A 17,718-nucleotide genomic window follows, 5' to 3' on the forward strand; every position below is an offset into this window, starting at 1 on the left:
CATAAAAACATAGGTTGTTTACCACAAAAAAAAAATTGTCGTTATGAAGATTTTATGAAATTATTTGAATTTTACCCGTTATATCATTGCGTCATTCCATGTATTTGGCAGATAGCATAACACTGAATAAACTCACCCCAATCCCATAAATTGTCTCAAATGAAAGTTTTCTACCTTAAATTTTATTGACTAATAATAAATAAAAATTGTTTCATGACCATAACTGCATTATTGATCAATTAATAGTCCATTACTGACACCTGATGAAAAAAAGGGGGTCAATATTCCTTGGCACTTCAGTACCTTTGATTTTTTACTAAACTCATTGTAAAAATTGTGGTTCTTTAAAGTAGTAGGACAAATAAGGAAAAATCAACCAAAATTGATCTTGATATTGAAAGTTTATGTTCCTGTAGTCTGAAATTAAATTTTTAAGTATTTTCTATTAAAGTCATACATTACAGTCAGTTTAAACTGAGCTGTGAATTTTCCAATATAAGTCGCATTATGCTCAGATAGGATTTGTTTTACTACAAATTGACCAAGGATTAAGAATAAAGCAAAACAAAAGACTTCTGATAAACTTTTTTGTCTCTTTAGATGTCAGACCAACAATTCACTCCCTCCAATTTATAACGTATGCAAAAGTAGCTCTACTCTGACACAAAATAGTGCTTTTGATGTCATTGTTTACTTAAACTAATCAATAAATTTGCAGAAATAAAACTTTTGGTGTTTATATTTATCTTTAGACCATTTTGAGCCAAAATTTACTTGTCTATGAGTTTGCATTAAAACTTGAGGATTAATGCGCTCCATAGTATACTAATTTAAGATTTCCAGAAAACTAGGGGTTATTTTACTAGTACTTGTCTCCTGAAAGACAGTTCTTTTTTACAAGACTTTAAACATGGGTTGAAAATTGGCATGTAGAAAGATGATACATGTACAATTCAGGATATACCTAGTTTCTATGAAGTTAAACTTAAGGTAAAATATTAAGAAAGCTGTGAAAATTGCAAAATTTGGTTGAATAGACAGGGATTTTGAATTGGTGGTTTGACACCTTTAAAGCGAAAAGTGGTGAAACCAAAAAATCAGAAAACAATTGATTATTTTGTCTTAACTGATCATTTAAAATGCAAGTAGTCACATTTCAACCTTTTTTTTTTGGCAAAAAAGTCACATATAGCAAAATTAGAGCCTTAAACCTGAAACTGTGCTATTTTTAGCTTTTCCCACCCTTACTATATGCATTCATATAAAAAAATGTCTGAAATTGGTATGAATGCACAGTAAGTTGTTTCTGTGGTATTAAACATAAAAACATAGGTTGTTTACCACAAAAAAAAAATTGTCGTTATGAAGATTTTATGAATTTGAATTTTACCCGTTATATCATTGCGTCATTCCATGTATTTGGCAGATAGCATAACACTGAATAAACTCACCCCAATCCCATAAATTGTCTCAAATGAAAGTTTTCTACCTTAAATTTTATTGACTAATAATAAATAAAAATTGTTTCATGACCATAACTGCATTATTGATCAATTAATAGTCCATTACTGACACCTGATGAAAAAAAGGGGGTCAATATTCCTAGGCACTTCAGTACCTTTGATTTTTTACTAAACTCATTGTAAAAATTGTGGTTCTTTAAAGTAGTAGGACAAATAAGGAAAATCAACCAAAATTGATCTTGATATTGAAAGTTTATGTTCCTGTAGTCTGAAATTAAATTTTTAAGTATTTTCTATTGAAGTCATACATTACAGTCAGTTTAAACTGAGCTGTGAATTTTCCAATATAAGTCGCATTATGCTCAGATAGGATTTGTTTTACTACAAATTGACCAAGGATTAAGAATAAAGCAAAACAAAAGACTTCTGATAAACTTTTTTGTCTCTTTAGATGTCAGACCAACAATTCACTCCCTCCAATTTATAACGTATGTAAAAGTAGCTCTACTCTGACACAAAATAGTGCTTTTGATGTCATTGTTTACTTAAACTAATCAATAAATTTGCAGAAATAAAACTTTTGGTGTTTATATTTATATTTAGACCATTTTGAGCCAAAATTTACTTGTCTATGAGTTTGCATTAAAACTTGAGGATTAATGCGCTCCATAGTATACTAATTTAAGATTTCCAGAAAACTAGGGGTTATTTTACTAGTACTTGTCTCCTGAAAGACAGTTCTTTTTTACAAGACTTTAAACATGGGTTGAAAATTGGCATGTAGAAAGATGATACATGTACAATTCAGGATATACCTAGTTTCTATGAAGTTAAACTTAAGGTAAAATATTAAGAAAGCTGTGAAAATTGCAAAATTTGGTTGAATAGACAGGGATTTTGAATTGGTGGTTTGACACCTTTAAAGCGAAAAGTGGTGAAACCAAAAAATCAGAAAACAATTGATTATTTTGTCTTAACTGATCATTTAAAATGCAAGTAGTCACATTTCAACCTTTTTTTTTTGGCAAAAAAGTCACATATAGCAAAATTAGAGCCTTAAACCTGAAACTGTGCTATTTTTAGCTTTTCCCACCCTTACTATATGCATTCATATAAAAAAATGTCTGAAATTGGTATGAATGCACAGTAAGTTGTTTCTGTGGTATTAAACATAAAAACATAGGTTGTTTACCACAAAAAAAAAATTGTCGTTATGAAGATTTTATGAATTTGAATTTTACCCGTTATATCATTGCGTCATTCCATGTATTTGGCAGATAGCATAACACTGAATAAACTCACCCCAATCCCATAAATTGTCTCAAATGAAAGTTTTCTACCTTAAATTTTATTGACTAATAATAAATAAAAATTGTTTCATGACCATAACTGCATTATTGATCAATTAATAGTCCATTACTGACACCTGATGAAAAAAAGGGGGTCAATATTCCTAGGCACTTCAGTACCTTTGATTTTTTACTAAACTCATTGTAAAAATTGTGGTTCTTTAAAGTAGTAGGACAAATAAGGAAAAATCAACCAAAATTGATCTTGATATTGAAAGTTTATGTTCCTGTAGTCTGAAATTAAATTTTTAAGTATTTTCTATTGAAGTCATACATTACAGTCAGTTTAAACTGAGCTGTGAATTTTCCAATATAAGTCGCATTATGCTCAGATAGGATTTGTTTTACTACAAATTGACCAAGGATTAAGAATAAAGCAAAACAAAAGACTTTTGATAAACTTTTTTGTCTCTTTAGATGTCAGACCAACAATTCACTCCCTCCAATTTATAACGTATGTAAAAGTAGCTCTACTCTGACACAAAATAGTGCTTTTGATGTCATTGTTTACTTAAACTAATCAATAAATTTGCAGAAATAAAACTTTTGGTGTTTATATTTATATTTAGACCATTTTGAGCCAAAATTTACTTGTCTATGAGTTTGCATTAAAACTTGAGGATTAATGCGCTCCATAGTATACTAATTTAAGATTTCCAGAAAACTAGGGGTTATTTTACTAGTAATTGTCTCCTGAAAGACAGTTCTTTTTTACAAGACTTTAAACATGGGTTGAAAATTGGCATGTAGAAAGATGATACATGTACAATTCAGGATATACCTAGTTTCTATGAAGTTAAACTTAAGGTAAAATATTAAGAAAGCTGTGAAAATTGCAAAATTTGGTTGAATAGATAGGGATTTTGAATTGGTGGTCTGACACCTTTAAAGCGAAAAGTGGTGAAACCAAAAAATCATAAAACAATTGATTATTTTGTCTTAACTGATCATTTAAAATGCAAGTAGTCACATTTCAACCTTTTTTTTTTTTGGCAAAAAAGTCACATATTGCAAAATTAGAGCCTTAAACCTGAAACTGTGCTATTTTTAGCTTTTCCACCCTTACTATATGCATTCATATAAAAAAAAGTCTGAAATTGGTATGAATGCACAGTAAGTTGTTTCTGTGGTATAAAACATAAAAACATAGGTTGTTTACCACAAAAAAAAAATTGTCGTTATGAAGATTTTATGAAATTATTTGAATTTTACCCGTTATATCATTGCGTCATTCCATGTATTTGGCAGATAGCATAACACTGAATAAACTCACCCCAATCCCATAAATTGTCTCAAATGAAAGTTTTCTACCTTAAATTTTATTGACTAATAATAAATAAAAATTGTTTCATGACCATAACTGCATTATTGATCAATTAATAGTCCATTACTGACACCTGATGAAAAAAAGGGGGTCAATATTCCTTGGCACTTCAGTACCTTTGATTTTTTACTAAACTCATTGTAAAAATTGTGGTTCTTTAAAGTAGTAGGACAAATAAGGAAAAATCAACCAAAATTGATCTTGATATTGAAAGTTTATGTTCCTCAGGCCCCCTCATGAAAAAATGGTGTCTGAATTCTGTCTGACAAGTATTCTTAATTTTTCTTATTTTTTTCTGAATAATGTCTGAATGGCTATAATAATTTACATTTATGCAAATGTCTGAATTTTTGCTGGATTTCGGACTTTTAAGGAAAAATTCAGAATTTTCATACGAACATTCAGACAAATCTCAGAATAGCATTCAGACACAAATCAGAATAATGTAAGAATAAATTAAGACATTATTCAGAATGAATTCAGAAAAATTCTGAACTTAATCAGAAAGATTAAGAAATAATCAGACAACATTCAGAAACATCCAGACAACATTCAGAAATATCCAGACAACATTCAGATGGATTCAGACAGATTCAGATATATTCAGAAAACATTCAGAATGATTCAAAATGTGGATATCCATACAAAACTTTGAAACTTATACAACAGAAATTCCCATAAAAACCTAAAAAGAAGTTCTTGAAGTTGAATGAAAATCAATGTGCTTACACATTGATGATGGTCAAATATCCATAGCCTCTAAACAATAATAAAAAATCCAAATTTTCAGGAAGTTTGTAAATTAATAGTTTCAATAACATAAAATTCAAACTTTAAATTTTCGATTCAATTTTATTATCTGATATGGATCTGTGATTCCCTGGTCTGTTCTTTTCCTGCCTCCAGCTCTCTTTTCTTTATGAGTAAATTCCCTTCAAAATAGAATGGATCATTTCACATAAAAATTATATCAAGTAGGTGCAGGTATCTTATACCTGAGTAAATAAAAAACAAGCATATGTCTTGTCTGCCCAGGGACAATAACTAAAATTCCACAAATTCTTGTTTGAACTGTTAGTAATTCTCTATAATATTTCTTTCTATTTCCCTAAATCCAACTCTTGACATTGATGATGTAAGCCATTGATATACATTTTATAAAAATCTGGCATGAATTGTACATATGAGTGCTATTTTCTATATTAAATTAACATTTCTAAGAGACTTAACTCCTGTCATGCCTGTTAAAATAATTCATAACCTCTGATATTTCGACTTGTCCCATATATTGCTTATACAAATTTCACAATAAATTTTATTATTCTCCTACAATGCAAGTTGAGATTGCTTACAATTTCAATTTTTTACCTAATTTATATTTGCAACAGGAAAAACTCATTTAAAAATAGTTTGTTTTGAACTGATTTTTACACTTGTCAAGGCATTGCAATAAAATTTTGATATATGTATTTCATTAAAATATGGTTTGAATTGCACACAAGAAAATCCCCTTTTTTAATGGAAAAAAAAACAAACAAAAACACAAACTCAAAATCTATAAAAAACCGAAAGGGAGCTAATGTCAATAGATATTAACAATTCACCAAAGTTTCATGCCAATTGGTTCAAGCGTTTTTGAGTTATTGTCTGACATGTTGTCAACGGACGGACAGACGGACAACGGTATACCATAATACATCCCATAAATGGGCTTATAAAAATAGGGTAGGTAGGTAGGCAATTTCATTTAATTTTACTAACACTTTTTATGCAGGTTTATCTGGTTACTATTAGGGAATCAGTCTTACTTTATCAGTGCTTGTTCCTAAATGGCATAAATGTGTTAGGGTTACAGTCCCCCCGTAAATGTTTGAAATTGAAAAAATTAACATTGAAAGTTATATAGGGTCAAGGTGTGCATCTTATTGATGTACGGTTAATACAGAAGAGCATGTATACACGGTAGCACCTCTGTTTATTGTTGTAAAATCTATGTTGAATTTAAAACGTTTTTGATTATTTGTGTTTTTGGGTTCCTGTTTCTTTGACATTTACGTTACTGTTTAGACAAAATAATTGTTTTTTGCATTATCCATTATGAATTCAAGTTAGAAAAGTAAATAGGTCAATCATAAACTGTGATCATTACAAGTAGCATAACCATTTTTTTAGTGTAAATATATAGTTAGAAATTATATGATTTTGGCACTAAATATACTGATCGACTATGCCAAGGTGAAAAATCAAATATTTGTATATTCTTATAAATTGTAAGGTTGCTGTGATTTATTTTGTGTCTCTTCTGTGTCATTCTTACCTCAAAACAATTGGTGTTTTTCCACATTATCATAAACGCAATGATGCAGATCATCTTTCATCTAACTTCAAATGGCCCAGTTCTTTTAAAAGAAGTGAATATTGTTTTTTATTGGTATAAATATTGATTTTGTTATCAGTCAATTAAAACCATACTAAATATTACTTTTAAACACATGCACATTTAAGCTACAACAATCTGTTCAATACCTATGTACTCTATAAAATAGTATGTGTGGTTCTAGTTACATCTAAAAAAAAAGTTAGGGTAGGTATTTAATAGCCTACAATAATTGTACCATATTCTATGTGCCTGTACCAAGTCAGGAGCCTGTAATTGAGTGGTTGTTGTGCTGTATGTCATATTTGTTTTTCTTTTTATGTTTTGCATAGTTTGTTCGAATGTTGTGCCATAACACCACTGTCCCGGTTGGTGCGTTCAAATTTAGTTTAACTCCTCCACATTCTATATGTGCCTGTCCAAAGTCAGGAGCCTGTAGTTCAGTGGTTGTTGTTGTTTCATGTACTGTCAATTATCTCTTGTTTTCGTTAATTGTTTTGTAATAAATTGGACTTTTAATTTTCTCAATTGAATTGTTTCATATTTTTCTTGTCAGGACCAATTATACATGTAGCCGTCCAATAAATGGTATAGGTTTGCCTCATAGTTAAATAGTGACATAAAAATTTTACAGGAACCTTTGTGATGTCCAGTCATGGTGGACAAATAGCTATAAGTTGTATGGTCCACACACAAGTCACAAAAATAAGAAAATTAGGAAGTGCATAATGATATACTTGTATTTATTCTTAGATGCATGATTTTTTTTATTAGTTTTTAGTGGCTTTGAACTAGCTGTCAGTAACTTCAAGTACTCTCAGATCAGTACTTAGTGTCTTTTTGTTGTTGGGATATACAAGTACCCGGCCACGTCCACTCTGTGTTTTTGTTAGATGTATTTTATTTGTATCCATCTGATGAGTTAAGCGCCTTTTTCAACTGATTTTATAGTTCGTTCTTATGTTGTACTGTTACACCACTGTCCCAGGTTAGGAGGGGGGAGGGATCCCGCTAACATGTTTAACCCTGCCACATTATGTATGTATGTGCCTTTCCCAAGTCAGGAGCCTGTAATTCAGTGGTTGTCGTTTGTTGATGGGTAACATATTTGTTTTTCTTTCTCTTTTTGTACATAAATTAGGCCGTTTGTTTTCTCATTTGAATTGTTTTACATTTGTCATTTTGGGGCCTTTTATAGCTGACTGTGGTATGGGTTTTTCTCATTGTTGAAGGCCGTACAGTGACCTATAGTTGTTAATTTCCGCCTCATTTGGTCTTTTTTTTATATACACCTTATCACTATTCCCGTCTGACCCGAGAATCTGTCCCGCTTTAACTATTGACCTCATACAACAATCACTTTTCCATTGTGGCATCACATATTTTGTATTATGACGTCAAAATTTTAACGGGAACCTGTGTGATGTCCAGTAATGGCCGACAAATAGTGATAAGGTGTATTGTAATTTGTAATTAAAATACTGTAAATTCAGAAATTATTGCGTGCATTTATTATTGAGATATTGTCATTTTCGACTAAAGCGTGATTTTAGATTTTGCGATATTGAGACAAATCATGTTTACTTCATATACAAAATTTCAAAATCATTAATGTGAGTTTAAATTATTGCGGTTACAACCCTGTCGCATTTTTCGCAATAATAAAAACATTGCATTAATTTCTGAATTTACAGTAACTCTTTTTGTGAAATCTTTATTAAAAATCAGTAATTGTCAGACATTGACCTATTGTTCCTTACTTTGATGTCATTTGGTCTCCAGTAGCAGTGGAGAATTGTCTCATTGGCAATCAAACCAGATCTTATTTTTATATTGACATTATTGTATATTGTATGGTAAGTCATTTCATTGCTTTTCTGTGACACCTTGCTTCCTCCCAGCAAGACTAAACATAGCCTTAAAACTAAAAGACCTCATAATGATTTGGACTATGACTATGTTTACCCATATCATATTACATGTTGTTTTGAATTTTGCATTTAATAAATATGGTATAATCTGACTGTATAAGGGTACAACCATTCAATATTCTGTTACAGGGGGAGGCAGGATGAATTTTGGAATATTTATTTTGTGATTCCCGATTGTTTTATTTTTTTGTTGTCAAAAAAAATATTTTCACACATAAAGTCTTAAATATCCTTTATTTTGGTGGGTAAAATAATTTTTCATTCTGATATCTTTAAGGGCAAGGCAAGATTATTCATTTTCCAAATCCCCTGCTCCCACCCACAATATTAAATGGCCGTTTCCAAATCAAAAAATTGTCAATGGACTCATCATACCCGTTTGGAGACATTGTTCTTAGCCTGTGGTGGATAGTTCATTCATGCATTAGTTGTATGTGCGGTTGGATTGACACTGACAGTTCACAAGTTGTAGTCAATTTTCTGGGCAAGTTGAAAACCATCTTCTGAATGGCAGACGTCATCTTTTCCTATGATTATGAAGCTGTTTTATATATACAAAGGTTCTTGTTTATCTGTTCTGCAGCGTTCTTTCGTCGTCTGCGTCACAAGTTCTAGATCTCAGCAGTGTTTTAACATGAAAACCGACTCCGGATCATTTTCCGGATTATAGTCTGTTACGCTCACCGATAAGTTCTATTAAATCGTAGGCAGAGTAAATAAATCGTACAAGGAAATTCGTACCTTATTTCTGAATCTAATATGGAAAGTTAATTAACCGACGTTAAATACGTTTATAATGTATTTACTGGGACTATTATATTAACTGTTATTGTAATTGTCCCAGGTATTTACAACAGTCGTATTTACGTAGGAAGTTATACAATTGGACAGGAAAAACGGGGTTTTTTTTTAGGCATTTATCATAAAAACAATTAACCTGCTAACCGAGTCCCTGTGAGAAAAACGTCCTGGAGTCCGAACATAAAATCTGGTTGGGTACCAAATCGTTAGTATAGGCTGTCCCTGTTTGAACTGATCGTATATAATCCACTTTATAATAATGGCAACTTCATCATATTTTCCCTACTGGAGCCTCAACGATAATTGATTCCTGTCAATCAAGTAAACATTTAACCCGATATCTAAATTTCCCACCAATGTTACCTCGTGCAGTCGACACGCTTTTGTATTTCGATGTCAGTTATGTTTAACATTTCTATTTTGTAAGCGATGTCAAGTTCCAATGCTCAAGTAGTCGATTGTATAATTTATGCAATAAACAAATCGTTTAAAAAACGAAATTTTTGTAAGCGATGTCAAGTTAGTTGATTGCATAATTTCTGCAATAAATATTACCTTTTAAAAACGGAATTGACTTTCACTCAGTAGATCAATGATTTAATCTTTTTTGGAATTTTCAAACTTGTCGGTGAAAAAAAAACAATGAATAAGGGCGATCTGATTCTGATGAAAACTGTTTGTTATTCACCCAAACTTTTATATTTGTTGAATTTATTGAAAACAAAATATTGCTGATGAAAGCAGTGCCGAAATTTTCATTTTCTTAAAAAAAAAGAAATAACGATATTAGAATGTTATCACTTGGCTTACACTTTTTTCTCAAGATCTAGAAATAGCAGCAGAAAAAAAATTCCTGTAATTTTACTAATAAAGGAGCTACCATTTGATGTTTAGGGGGAAAAGGGGGGGGGGGGGGGGGGGGGGGTAGGATGGAATTTGAAAAAAAAGAGTTTTGAGTAAAAAAAGACACGATGAGCAACTTGGCAAAAAAAAGGCAGGATGAAAATTTATATCAAAAAGTCAGGATAAAAAATGGCAGGACTGATTAGAGCGAAAAAAAGAAGGCAGGACAGAGATTACAACTAAATAAAATGCAGGACAACATTTTTCATCTTAGCCCCCACCCCCACCCCTAAAAATCAAATGGTAACTCCCGAAGTGGACGTATGTTTTTGACAAACAACAATGCACTTTTATTCTGACAGTAGCAAAAGTGCGAGACACATGGTTTCATAGAAACCATTTACATTTTTTTTTAATATAAAAAACATTCCAGACATCAGTATTTAATTTTTATTAACACTCGTCAACGAATATTCCATATTTTCTTTTTTCCTCTTGTCTGTAATTGTCTGAAAACATTTTACATCGTTAAGCTATTCTTTCGTTTGAGTACGTCATCTGTTTTGACCTCGAAAGAGTATCAAAATAATGGGGGGTCTTCGGCTCTCCATATATACTGTACCGCTTTCAACGGGTATCTTTCAATTAGATCAGATCCAAATTGTATATATGTGATAATCTGGGAACTATGTTCCTGGTGATAACTAAGAAATAAATGAATGAAGATGAATGGGGTTTGTAATACCAGCAACACCTCTGTACCTAAAATGGGTCACTTCTTAGGAATTTCGAATATATCAATGGGGTCCTATTTCACGGAGCAACATGTTTGCAATCAACTGATATAATTGCTAAGAACGACATTTCTCTTTGTTTCATTTACAAAATGGTATTCCTTTTATTGGGGGTCTCATTCGGGGGGGGGGGGGGGTTCTGATCCCGGATCCGGCTTATTGTTTAGTGAGAATCCCGTATCCCGCTTCTCGTTGCCATAATAGTGCATGTAATTTCCCGTTTTCACGCTTAATTATTTGACTTTCACGTGTCGCGCTTAAAACAAATCGGCCAATCCCGCGTTACGCTTAGACCCCAATGAGACCCACTTTATTCAGTTATACTTGATATTTTTGCACATTGAAAATTTCGTTATACACGGGAATACAGAAAAGATAATTCTTACAGTTTTGTCTGTCCTTGAAGAAACCAAAAATCGAGACATAGGTATATGCTGTTTCCGGCATCGACGGCAGTGGCTTTGAACAACGTATTACAAGTTAATTTGTGACTGTGAAACTTTTGCTTAGTTTACATGTATTAGTTTGATAAGGTCAGGTTATGGGGAACTACTAGAGGTAGGTCAATGATATTTGGTATGCAGTTAAACTAGCATTGGTGCATCTCATTTCCATGGAAATTATTTGACCCTGCACCCTCTGTCATGGTCTACTGACTTTGACACTTTTGCTAAGTCTTCATGTATTAGTTTGTGATTAGGTCAGTTTTTGGGGAACCACTAGTTGAACTAGCATAATAAATACATCCTCATTTCCATTGAGATTATTTGACCCTACCCCCTCAGTCATGGTCTATAGATTTTGAAACTTTTGCTTAGTTTACAACTGTATTAGTTTATGATAAGGTCAGTTAATGCATGGGGAACGTATTGTGATATGTCAATGCTATTTGGTATGCAGTTTAACTGGCATTGGTACATCTCATTTCCATGGAGATAATCTGACCCTGCACTATCTGTCATGGTCTATTGATAATTGGTATGCATATGTATTAGCATTGGCACATTTCATTTCCATGGAGATTGTTTGGCCCTGTAGCTTCAGTCATGGTTCATTGACTTTGAATATTTTGTTAAACTATTACTATTTTGATTTCAACATTTACATTTTAGTGTCAACATAACAAAAAGGTTAGTCATCTCTGTGTCAACAATTTATTAAACATAGTTCTGACACATTAAGAAAAATTAAGACATTTTTCAGAAGTTCTGAATTTGTCTGAATCATATTCTTACTGATACAGACAGATTCTTAATTCGTCTTACCTTCTTGAACATAATTCTGACACTTTCAGAACAATTCAGACACTTTCAGAAGTTCTGAATTTGTCTGAATAAAATTCTTATTGATTCAGAAATATTCAGCAAAAATTCAGAATTGTCAGCATCAATTCAGAATAGAAATATCGGGATTCAGAAAAATGCAGACATCATTTATCATGTAAGACAATTTCAGAAAAAATTCAGACATTTTCAGACAAATTCAGACAATATTCAGAATTTTTTTTTCATGAGGGTGTAGTCTGAAATTAAATTTTTAAGTATTTTCTATTAAAGTCATACATTACAGTCAGTTTAAACTGAGCTGTGAATTTTCCAATATAAGTCGCATTATGCTCAGATAGGATTTGTTTTACTACAAATTGACCAAGGATTAAGAATAAAGCAAAACAAAAGACTTCTGATAAACTTTTTTGTCTCTTTAGATGTCAGACCAACAATTCACTCCCTCCAATTTATAACGTATGCAAAAGTAGCTCTACTCTGACACAAAATAGTGCTTTTGATGTCATTGTTTACTTAAACTAATCAATAAATTTGCAGAAATAAAACTTTTGGTGTTTATATTTATATTTAGACCATTTTGAGCCAAAATTTACTTGTCTATGAGTTTGCATTAAAACTTGAGGATTAATGCGCTCCATAGTATACTAATTTAAGATTTCCAGAAAACTAGGGGTTATTTTACTAGTACTTGTCTCCTGAAAGACAGTTCTTTTTTACAAGACTTTAAACATGGGTTGAAAATTGGCATGTAGAAAGATGATACATGTACAATTCAGGATATACCTAGTTTCTATGAAGTTAAACTTAAGGTAAAATATTAAGAAAGCTGTGAAAATTGCAAAATTTGGTTGAATAGACAGGGATTTTGAATTGGTGGTTTGACACCTTTAAAGCGAAAAGTGGTGAAACCAAAAAATCAGAAAACAATTGATTATTTTGTCTTAACTGATCATTTAAAATGCAAGTAGTCACATTTCAACCTTTTTTTTTTGGCAAAAAAGTCACATATAGCAAAATTAGAGCCTTAAACCTGAAACTGTGCTATTTTTAGCTTTTCCCACCCTTACTATATGCATTCATATAAAAAAATGTCTGAAATTGGTATGAATGCACAGTAAGTAATTTCTGTGGTATTAAACATAAAAACATAGGTTGTTTACCACAAAAAAAAAATTGTCGTTATGAAGATTTTATGAATTTGAATTTTACCCGTTATATCATTGCGTCATTCCATGTATTTGGCAGATAGCATAACACTGAATAAACTCACCCCAATCCCATAAATTGTCTCAAATGAAAGTTTTCTACCTTAAATTTTATTGACTAATAATAAATAAAAATTGTTTCATGACCATAACTGCATTATTGATCAATTAATAGTCCATTACTGACACCTGATGAAAAAAAGGGGGTCAATATTCCTAGGCACTTCAGTACCTTTGATTTTTTACTAAACTCATTGTAAAAATTGTGGTTCTTTAAAGTAGTAGGACAAATAAGGAAAAATCAACCAAAATTGATCTTGATATTGAAAGTTTATGTTCCTGTAGTCTGAAATTAAATTTTTAAGTATTTTCTATTGAAGTCATACATTACAGTCAGTTTAAACTGAGCTGTGAATTTTCCAATATAAGTCGCATTATGCTCAGATAGGATTTGTTTTACTACAAATTGACCAAGGATTAAGAATAAAGCAAAACAAAAGACTTCTGATAAACTTTTTTGTCTCTTTAGATGTCAGACCAACAATTCACTCCCTCCAATTTATAACATATGTAAAAGTAGCTCTACTCTGACACAAAATAGTGCTTTTGATGTCATTGTTTACTTAAACTAATCAATAAATTTGCAGAAATAAAACTTTTGGTGTTTATATTTATATTTAGACCATTTTGAGCCAAAATTTACTTGTCTATGAGTTTGCATTAAAACTTGAGGATTAATGCGCTCCATAGTATACTAATTTAAGATTTCCAGAAAACTAGGGGTTATTTTACTAGTAATTGTCTCCTGAAAGACAGTTCTTTTTTACAAGACTTTAAACATGGGTTGAAAATTGGCATGTAGAAAGATGATACATGTACAATTCAGGATATACCTAGTTTCTATGAAGTTAAACTTAAGGTAAAATATTAAGAAAGCTGTGAAAATTGCAAAATTTGGTTGAATAGATAGGGATTTTGAATTGGTGGTCTGACACCTTTAAAGCGAAAAGTGGTGAAACCAAAAAATCATAAAACAATTGATTATTTTGTCTTAACTGATCATTTAAAATGCAAGTAGTCACATTTCAACCTTTTTTTTTTTGGCAAAAAAGTCACATATTGCAAAATTAGAGCCTTAAACCTGAAACTGTGCTATTTTTAGCTTTTCCACCCTTACTATATGCATTCATATAAAAAAAAGTCTGAAATTGGTATGAATGCACAGTAAGTTGTTTCTGTGGTATTAAACATAAAAACATAGGTTGTTTACCACAAAAAAAAAATTGTCGTTATGAAGATTTTATGAAATTATTTGAATTTTACCCGTTATATCATTGCGTCATTCCATGTATTTGGCAGATAGCATAACACTGAATAAACTCACCCCAATCCCATAAATTGTCTCAAATGAAAGTTTTCTACCTTAAATTTTATTGACTAATAATAAATAAAAATTGTTTCATGACCATAACTGCATTATTGATCAATTAATAGTCCATTACTGACACCTGATGAAAAAAAGGGGGTCAATATTCCTTGGCACTTCAGTACCTTTGATTTTTTACTAAACTCATTGTAAAAATTGTGGTTCTTTAAAGTAGTAGGACAAATAAGGAAAAATCAACCAAAATTGATCTTGATATTGAAAGTTTATGTTCCTGTAGTCTGAAATTAAATTTTTAAGTATTTTCTATTAAAGTCATACATTACAGTCAGTTTAAACTGAGCTGTGAATTTTCCAATATAAGTCGCATTATGCTCAGATAGGATTTGTTTTACTACAAATTGACCAAGGATTAAGAATAAAGCAAAACAAAAGACTTCTGATAAACTTTTTTGTCTCTTTAGATGTCAGACCAACAATTCACTCCCTCCAATTTATAACGTATGCAAAAGTAGCTCTACTCTGACACAAAATAGTGCTTTTGATGTCATTGTTTACTTAAACTAATCAATAAATTTGCAGAAATAAAACTTTTGGTGTTTATATTTATATTTAGACCATTTTGAGCCAAAATTTACTTGTCTATGAGTTTGCATTAAAACTTGAGGATTAATGCGCTCCATAGTATACTAATTTAAGATTTCCAGAAAACTAGGGGTTATTTTACTAGTACTTGTCTCCTGAAAGACAGTTCTTTTTTACAAGACTTTAAACATGGGTTGAAAATTGGCATGTAGAAAGATGATACATGTACAATTCAGGATATACCTAGTTTCTATGAAGTTAAACTTAAGGTAAAATATTAAGAAAGCTGTGAAAATTGCAAAATTTGGTTGAATAGACAGGGATTTTGAATTGGTGGTCTGACACCTTTAAAGCAAAAAGTGGTGAAACCAAAAAATCAGAAAACAATTGATTATTTTGTCTTAACTGATCATTTAAAATGCAAGTAGTCACATTTCAACCTTTTTTTTTTGGCAAAAAAGTCACATATTGCAAAATTAGAGCCTTAAACCTGAAACTGTGCTATTTTTAGCTTTTCCCACCCTTACTATATGCATTCATATAAAAAAAAGTCTGAAATTGGTATGAATGCACAGTAAGTTGTTTCTGTGGTATTAAACATAAAAACATAGGTTGTTTACCACAAAAAAAAAATTGTCGTTATGAAGATTTTATGAAATTATTTGAATTTTACCCGTTATATCATTGCGTCATTCCATGTATTTGGCAGATAGCATAACACTGAATAAACTCACCCCAATCCCATAAATTGTCTCAAATGAAAGTTTTCTACCTTAAATTTTATTGACTAATAATAAATAAAAATTGTTTCATGACCATAACTGCATTATTGATCAATTAATAGTCCATTACTGACACCTGATGAAAAAAAGGGGGTCAATATTCCTTGGCACTTCAGTACCTTTGATTTTTTACTAAACTCATTGTAAAAATTGTGGTTCTTTAAAGAAGTAGGACAAATAAGGAAAAATCAACCAAAATTGATCTTGATATTGAAAGTTTATGTTCCTGTAGTCTGAAATTAATTTTTTTAGTATTTTCTATTAAAGTCATACATTACAGTCAGTTTAAACTGAGCTGTGAATTTTCCAATATAAGTCGCATTATGCTCAGATAGGATTTGTTTTACTACAAATTGACCAAGGATTAAGAATAAAGCAAAACAAAAGACTTCTGATAAACTTTTTTGTCTCTTTAGATGTCAGACCAACAATTCACTCCCTCCAATTTATAACGTATGAAAAGTAGCTCTACTCTGACACAAAATAGTGCTTTTGATGTCATTGTTTACTTAAACTAATCAATAAATTTGCAGAAATAAAACTTTTGGTGTTTATATTTATATTTAGACCATTTTGAGCCAAAATTTACTTGTCTATGAGTTTGCATTAAAACTTGAGGATTAATGCGCTCCATAGTATACTAATTTAAGATTTCCAGAAAACTAGGGGTTATTTTACTAGTACTTGTCTCCTGAAAGACAGTTCTTTTTTACAAGACTTTAAACATGGGTTGAAATTTGGCATGTAGAAAGATGATACATGTACAATTCAGGATATACCTAGTTTCTATGAAGTTAAACTTAAGGTAAAATATTAAAAAAGCTGTGAAAATTGCAAAATTTGGTTGAATAGACAGGGATTTTGAATTGGTGGTCTGACACCTTTAAAGCGAAAAGTGGTGAAACCAAAAAATCAGAAAACAATTGATTATTTTGTCTTAACTGATCATTTAAATTGCAAGTAGTCACATTTCAACCTTTTTTTTTTTGGCAAAAAAGTCACATATTGCAAAATTAGAGCCTTAAACCTGAAACTGTGCTATTTTTAGCTTTTCCCACCCTTACTATATGCATTCATATAAAAAAATGTCTGAAATTGGTATGAATGCACAGTAAGTTGTTTCTGTGGTATTAAACATAAAAACATAGGTTGTTTACCACAAAAAAAAAATTGTCGTTATGAAGATTTTATGAAATTATTTGAATTTTACCCGTTATATCATTGCGTCATTCCATGTATTTGGCAGATAGCATAACACTGAATAAACTTTCCCCAATCCCATAAATTGTCTCAAATGAAAGTTTTCTACCTTAAATTTTATTGACTAATAATAAATAAAAATTGTTTCATGACCATAACTGCATTATTGATCAATTAATAGTCCATTACTGACACCTGATGAAAAAAAGGGGGTCAATATTCCTAGGCACTTCAGTACCTTTGATTTTTTACTAAACTCATTGTAAAAATTGTGGTTCTTTAAAGTAGTAGGACAAATAAGGAAAAATCAACCAAAATTGATCTTGATATTGAAAGTTTATGTTCCTGTAGTCTGAAATTAAATTTTTAAGTATTTTCTATTAAAGTCATACAT

General features: G+C 31.0%; 1 protein-coding gene and 1 long non-coding RNA gene across 2 annotated transcripts in view; one reads left to right on the top strand and one right to left on the bottom strand.

Moving 5' to 3' along the window:
- Positions 1-17,718, top strand: part of LOC127706882 (F-box only protein 47-like) — a 49,197-nt gene that overhangs the window by 17,470 nt on the left and 14,009 nt on the right. The window lies entirely within an intron of this gene.
- Positions 4,969-9,253, bottom strand: LOC127706891 (uncharacterized). Its single transcript, XR_007984616.1, has 3 exons — positions 8,820-9,253; positions 6,454-6,535; positions 4,969-5,068 (listed from the first exon to the last, which is right to left on the bottom strand). It is a non-coding gene; the product is annotated as an uncharacterized LOC127706891 (long non-coding RNA).

Source organism: Mytilus californianus, unplaced genomic scaffold (genome assembly GCF_021869535.1).
Source record: "Mytilus californianus isolate M0D057914Y unplaced genomic scaffold, xbMytCali1.0.p SCAF_6, whole genome shotgun sequence".
Lineage (NCBI taxonomy): Eukaryota > Metazoa > Mollusca > Bivalvia > Mytilida > Mytilidae > Mytilus > Mytilus californianus.